The sequence below is a fragment of the Saccostrea cucullata genome, unplaced genomic scaffold (assembly GCF_032062105.1).
Source record: "Saccostrea cucullata isolate Sc308-1 unplaced genomic scaffold, CSIRO_AGI_Scuc_v1 ctg1491, whole genome shotgun sequence".
NCBI classification, from domain to species: domain Eukaryota; kingdom Metazoa; phylum Mollusca; class Bivalvia; order Ostreida; family Ostreidae; genus Saccostrea; species Saccostrea cuccullata.
In genome coordinates this window covers 44,762-51,260 of record NW_026922769.1, presented here as the reverse complement: position 1 = coordinate 51,260, position 6,499 = coordinate 44,762, and positions in this window count along the sequence as shown.

Below are 6,499 nucleotides of genomic sequence, written 5' to 3'. Positions count from 1 at the left end.
TTTGTGAAAAATATCAATACACATGCTATTATGTATAATTATTAATTTGAAGACTGAACTCCATATTCTGGTGACAATTTGGTATATTGCCACTTTACGGAAGTATATGATAAAAGAGCTTTGTATTAACACCTTTTAAATTTGATTTAATGCTGCAATGAAACTGAAGATATGCGACTGGTGCCATTTCAAAAAGAAAAAAAAAGGCATATTGAGTGATGTGTCAGACTCTTCGATTCCTTTTTCGGAGTGCAGTGGAATACTTTGAAATAAATATGTGTGAAAAATAAATGTTTTTTGACTACAAAGACATCGACGAAATATCAAAATGTGTACTAGAGGCTTAAAGAGAGAAACATTCTATGTGGAAGCTTTTTTTTTTCTTTTGGTCTTATATCTCCTTTCTCCTACCTTTCTGTTAAAAGACATCTAAAATTTTGATATTTATTGTTTTATAGAGGCAATCATAATAATCATAACTATACACTTTCTTTTAATGCCAAATACCAAGGAGCAAAAAATACATTTTTGTTAAAATAATGTACATTCAGTATATAATTGATAGACCTGCTCTTTATCATCGTCATCTACGATTTAGTGTGTATATAATGGCCTAACAAGAAGTATGAAAAACGTCAGTTAGCATTTCACTCATTGCACTACTGGACGAAAAAAAAGTGCTGAGAATCCCATGTTTCACTGATAATGTTTGATAATTACTGATACAGTGCTGTTCTTGCTGATAGTTACTGATATTTACTGTTAATATTACTGTTGTTGCGAATAATTTTAGTTGTTGCTGATAAATACTGATAATTACTGTCGCCTTTACTGTTGAGTCTGATAAATACTGTTAAATACTGTTGATGTGCTGTCGTTACTGAGATTTATTGATAATTACGGTGGCCCTGGGAAGGAGCTTAAATAGACCTAAAGTCTATAAAAACCTTCAATTATTACGTTCTTTTGTTTAAATAATCATGACGACATTTCCCTATTTCTTTTTTAAATGTTCTGCTAATGACAAGAATTAAACACTGATCTCAATTCATTACTATGATACTGTTGTGAAAATGCTGACAATAAGAAATCTTAAGCGTACATTAGGCAAATGTTTTCTACAATTCTATGAAAATAGTATGATTTAATATTTGTAATCTACCTTTATATCGATGAAATAATTATATTTTTACTGAAGATATAATTTATTAAATATTCTGTAAATAGAAAGAACATTAGTACCTTTAAAAAGGTAATTACTGGTCAAAAAGTAATCTCTGTTAAAAATCTGTTCATGCGAAGAGCATGTCATGTGCATTAAATTAACTGAAATATATAATCTTTAACAAAGTAGAAACTAATATTTCTTTTAAAAATTGATGAATAAGGAAAAAAATAAACAGCAATGACAAATGTTTCATTTCTTATGTGTTTATGTAGATTCATTATTTTTGCTTCACCTTTTTTCATAACAATCAAAACCAGTTTATATTTTATAATAAATATTTTGCCATTACTAATGTATGAATGCACATTTTAATCGATATCGATATTAGTTGCCATTTTGGATGTGAAATCGGGATAGCTTTATACTTAAAGGCAAATAACAATGCTTATTCTTTTGCGTATTTTTGTTATTCTTTTACACTTTCCTTTTGGTATTTCTACAATCAAACAATCAGCCGAGTTTTCCCGTGTACATGCTGATGATGACAAATTACCGACGACAGCCATCCTCTCAGAATTAACACAGGTTTCCAGTTTATTCAGCTGTAGTGCTCTCTGTAGGAAACGCGCAAACTGCTCCTCTTTTTTCTATAATTCTGGATATAAGAAATGTGTGTGCACAGGCCAAATCAACTCGAAAACTCTACAAACCATTCCGGGATACATCCATTTCTCTACCTCAGGTAAGTTAAAAAAAAGAAGTTAATATTGTAATATATATGTTTCAAATGTTTAAGACGTGATGTTACGTGAGATATCCATGGTTTTGCGTTACAAATTTTAAGTACTATGCAACCAGTTTCCTCGTCATGTAAGTGTTTTCTTTGAATGTGATATGATGGTTTAAACTATCAAATCTAAAATAAATAGTGGTTATGTTCAAGAAAGATTCGCAATAACAAATATTGTGATTGCAATACAATACTAGTATCCATGCTCTATAAGACTCAACATGACATATTAGAAAAATATTCAAGATCGAAATTCAAACATCCCAAAAGATAAATTTGATCACTCCTTTTAACTTTCCTAGTCTTACAATGGGTAAAAGATATGGTAATATATATTTTTATTCTTTGATTAATTATATGATCCAGTTACCTCATACACATTTATGGTATATATGTAGAATTCAAATGATATATAATTCTCAGATATATGCAGTCGGAAAACCGTCATTGTTTCATTTCCAAATAATCAAGAATTAACTTAAACCTATAAAAGAGACATATACATGTAAACATTTTATCTTTATTGAAAATTTTATTTGACAATTAAGTACCACCATCCAATTATGCCAAAACAAGTAAGCAGATATTCAACAAAAATCTTTGAAGACTAGTTTCCAATGACAAAAAACCTTCAATCCTTGGAATTAAATATGCACAGTACGATTTTATCATTCCTTTTTCCAGTTTTTATTAGAAGATCAAAGAGAAATATTAACTAGAGTGCTTATAAATTCAAAGAGAAATCTGACTTTGATTTTTCTGATGTAATATTAATACCTTTAATCCACATAGAGGGAAAGAGGGAGAGAGAGAGAGTACATTTGAAAAAAACTCCACATTATTTAATAAAAATATATTCTTGTCATCAAAATGGATTTCTACCACAGTGTATATTTTGTATTTATATTTGTCATGTACATTCATAACAAAGAAGATAGAAACAATTAAACTAATTATTAAAAAATCTAATTTCTTTCGTACAAGCTAAAGGACTTTCTTCAATTAATTTTACATATTGATTTATTTTTCCTTTTTGCTTCTAGCAATTTCAGAGTGGGTTGTCTTTGAGAAATCTGAGTACCTGTTTATCAAAAAATGGAAGACATGGCTGGACGCGCAGGTGAACGTATCTATAATCATTGTGTATATTATCTATATTGATTACAAGAATTATAAAAATGTTGAATGCATTTGACACAAATTCAAATATTGCTATTAACATCATGAAGATCTATTTGAGATTTCAGAAAAGCTATCTGTATTTTTAACTACTGACTAGAGCATGTGAAATTTGTATAAATTTTTCTTTGAGAAAAATATGGAACCTATTATTATTAATACTTTGTTGTAATGCGCATAAGTGAAATGAGTGTAATAAGCATTCACAGTATATATCCCCTGTGTTGAAGCCAAGATTATTTTGACGGCAAACACATGCAAAAAAGAGAGGCTTACGAAAAAATACAAAATTATCAATAGCATTTTCTTTATACTAAGATGAAAAAAAACCCAACATTTTCAGATTCATTGCCACAGTCTTGGTGCAAAATTAGCAGAAATAGAAACTGAGGGGGAAAACAGTTTTCTGAAGAACATAGCAAGTCAAAGAGAAGCTAGTAAATATTTGCATAAGAGTAATACATGTATATTCTTTTTATCAATGCAAGTAAAAGGTACAATGAAATCAAAGAAAGAACACATTATAATGCAATTTTTTTTCTTCAACCCATATTTTCTTTTATCAGCTATTGAACCAAAATAGTATTTTAAATGCCCTTTATGAAAGAATAATATAAAGTAGCATTGTAAACTATGATTAACCAAAGTGAATTAAATTATAACAAATTTTTTATAGTGCTTCTGTATATAAAACAAACAGTCAAAAAACTCCAAAACTATTGTCATTTTTTAAATCTAATCTTAATCTGCAATATCAAGAACAATTCATATTATTTAATTATTTATTTTCTTTTTTATATTATGTAATTATTAATTTTCTTTTTTTATTATTTCAAAGTTATGGTTTCTCTTGGTGGAACTGAAGCAATTATACCAAACAGGTGGATATGGTCGACCACATTTCAGGCAATGAGCTACACGGACTGGGCCCCTAACAAGCCGGACTCCGACGTGAATGATTACTGTATGGTCCTGTCTAGGACATTTGCATACACCTGGGATGACGAGTATTGTCACACCTCTAAGGATCATTTTGTGTGTGAAAGAGTGATGATATAAATGACGACTTTAATGCTTTTGATGTGACATTTCAGAAAAAAATTATCGCGATCTTTTCTTTGTCTTTATTCCTATCAAACTCTTCTAAATTTCATAAAAAAATATGTTTAATATTTTTATGATTTTTGACTAAACACATCACTGTGATATAATGTTTAATGTAATGTTCAAATATTTAAAAAAAAAAGTTATCAAGTATTTTCAAATCACTCATTATTCTTTTGAAGGGAAGGGTTGTCTTTGCGCTTTAAGTATGTGGAAAGGGCTCACGATTTTTCGGATTCCAAAATGATAGAAGTTGTTGATATACCTTACAAAAAATATCCGATAAACATGTATCTGTACGAAAGTATGCCTTACCACTGAATAAGATATTAGTCCTGTGGGTGAATTGGAACGCTTACGTCACAGAATGGGCTGAATTTGCACGCATAAAAACTGTACTATTTACATTGGTTTAGATACAATTATGCTATCGTGACATAGAAAATTTTTTCCCATTTAAACCATAAGACGAACTATATTCCAATTAGTTTTTTCTTGGTATCAGCAATTAATTTCTTTAAAAAAATTATTTTCATAACCTATATTAGTGATGAAAAATATAATTAACAAATAAATTACGCTCAATGCATATGTAAATAATAGTAAAATCATGTTTTGCTGTGTAATCAGAGGTAAAAATATATTCTTCCTTTTAACTTTTTTTTTTATAAATAAACTATAACATGACTGACAAAAGCCGAAATTTTCTTTAAAAAATACAATTGAGTGATTTCAAACATAGAAAACATTTATTGCTGTCAATTACAAGAAGTAAAGGTTATTTCATAATCAATTTAAATATTTTTACGCTGACCTTAATGTTTAGGAAGGTAAAAATGGTCTGAACCACGGGTAGTTCAAATGTTAATCACGTGGAGTTTTCCGATTTTAAAGATCTACTTCCTTATTTGAAGAAACAAACAAAAGATGTTTACACAGGATTGAGAGTGGACAATTTGGAACAATCTTTATTTGTTCTTCTAAATCTGATACTATCATTTTGAGGGGTTAAATCACGGGAGAAAATATCGTTTATCTTTATCAATATTTGTGCCCGAACCATGACATGTTGAATGCCTTTTTAAAAGTTTATAACACCTTAAAGAAACATCAGTGTTTTAAAAATAACTAAATGAAGATTAGGGACGTTTTATTTTTTACATGTGTAAGAATTATGATCTATGAATTTTCGAATTCTCTTTGCAAAGGGAGATGTTTTGAATATTTTTTATCTGATCATAATGTACCTCGGAAACATAGCCTTTTTGATTTTTCATACATTGAATTAATTAGTGAAAACAGTATTGAAAATCAAAAGTAAATAAAAGGAAAAGAGGGCAGAGCACATGCGACCTCAGAAACGCTATTGATAGAGGTGTGTTTGTAGGAGTGAGCCTCCCTTGCCGTTTATGCCTGCCGTCTGTTAATTGTCATGATCGGGAAATAATTGAAAACTCGTTGCCAATATTCGCACAATTTCGGCATTCATTTGCATAATATAGAAATAAATTCTTTCATTTGATGTAGTATGTTTTACCCTTGTAATTCCTGAGCAAATTATCATGTTTGCTATCTATTTTGTACTCATTTTAAGTAACTAAGACATTTGGACTTGCTTAATTGATTCTCATCTTAGTATGACTGCTAGTTCATTAGAAATTTGGGCTTTTTCTCAGAGTTGCAAAACCCCTTTAACTTTTAAATCGACAAAGTGTGAAAAACAAAATATGAGGTTCCATTTCTTTTATTTATCTAAGATATTAAAATATAACTAAAGAATTTTTGTAGGTTTCAAAATATTGTTAGACTGATAAAGAAATTAATACGGAAGTGACTGTTTATTGAAAACCTCTTGAGGAATCAAGTAATCATAGGGTACCAATGTTTTTGGATTTGTTTTTTCGCTCTTATTTTCGAATTTAAATCCCCACGAAGAGTTATCGTCAATCTATTTATTTATTAATTTCTTTGTATATAAAGCTATCCAATTACAACGAACAGGTAACATTTTGCTTACCAAAAAACAGTGATCCCTAAACTTAAAATGATTTTTAAAGTAAATTAACACAATTTTTGTTAGAATTTCCTGAGATTTTATTATATATTTAATGTTCTTAATATAAAAAAGAAAGACAAATTTTTCCAAGTTAATTCTTCCATATCAATCGCTAAATTGATATAAATTATACTTAAAATTAATTCTCTTCATTTACATTTTAACCAGATTTTTTACTTCCTGGTGTTATTTTATAACAACT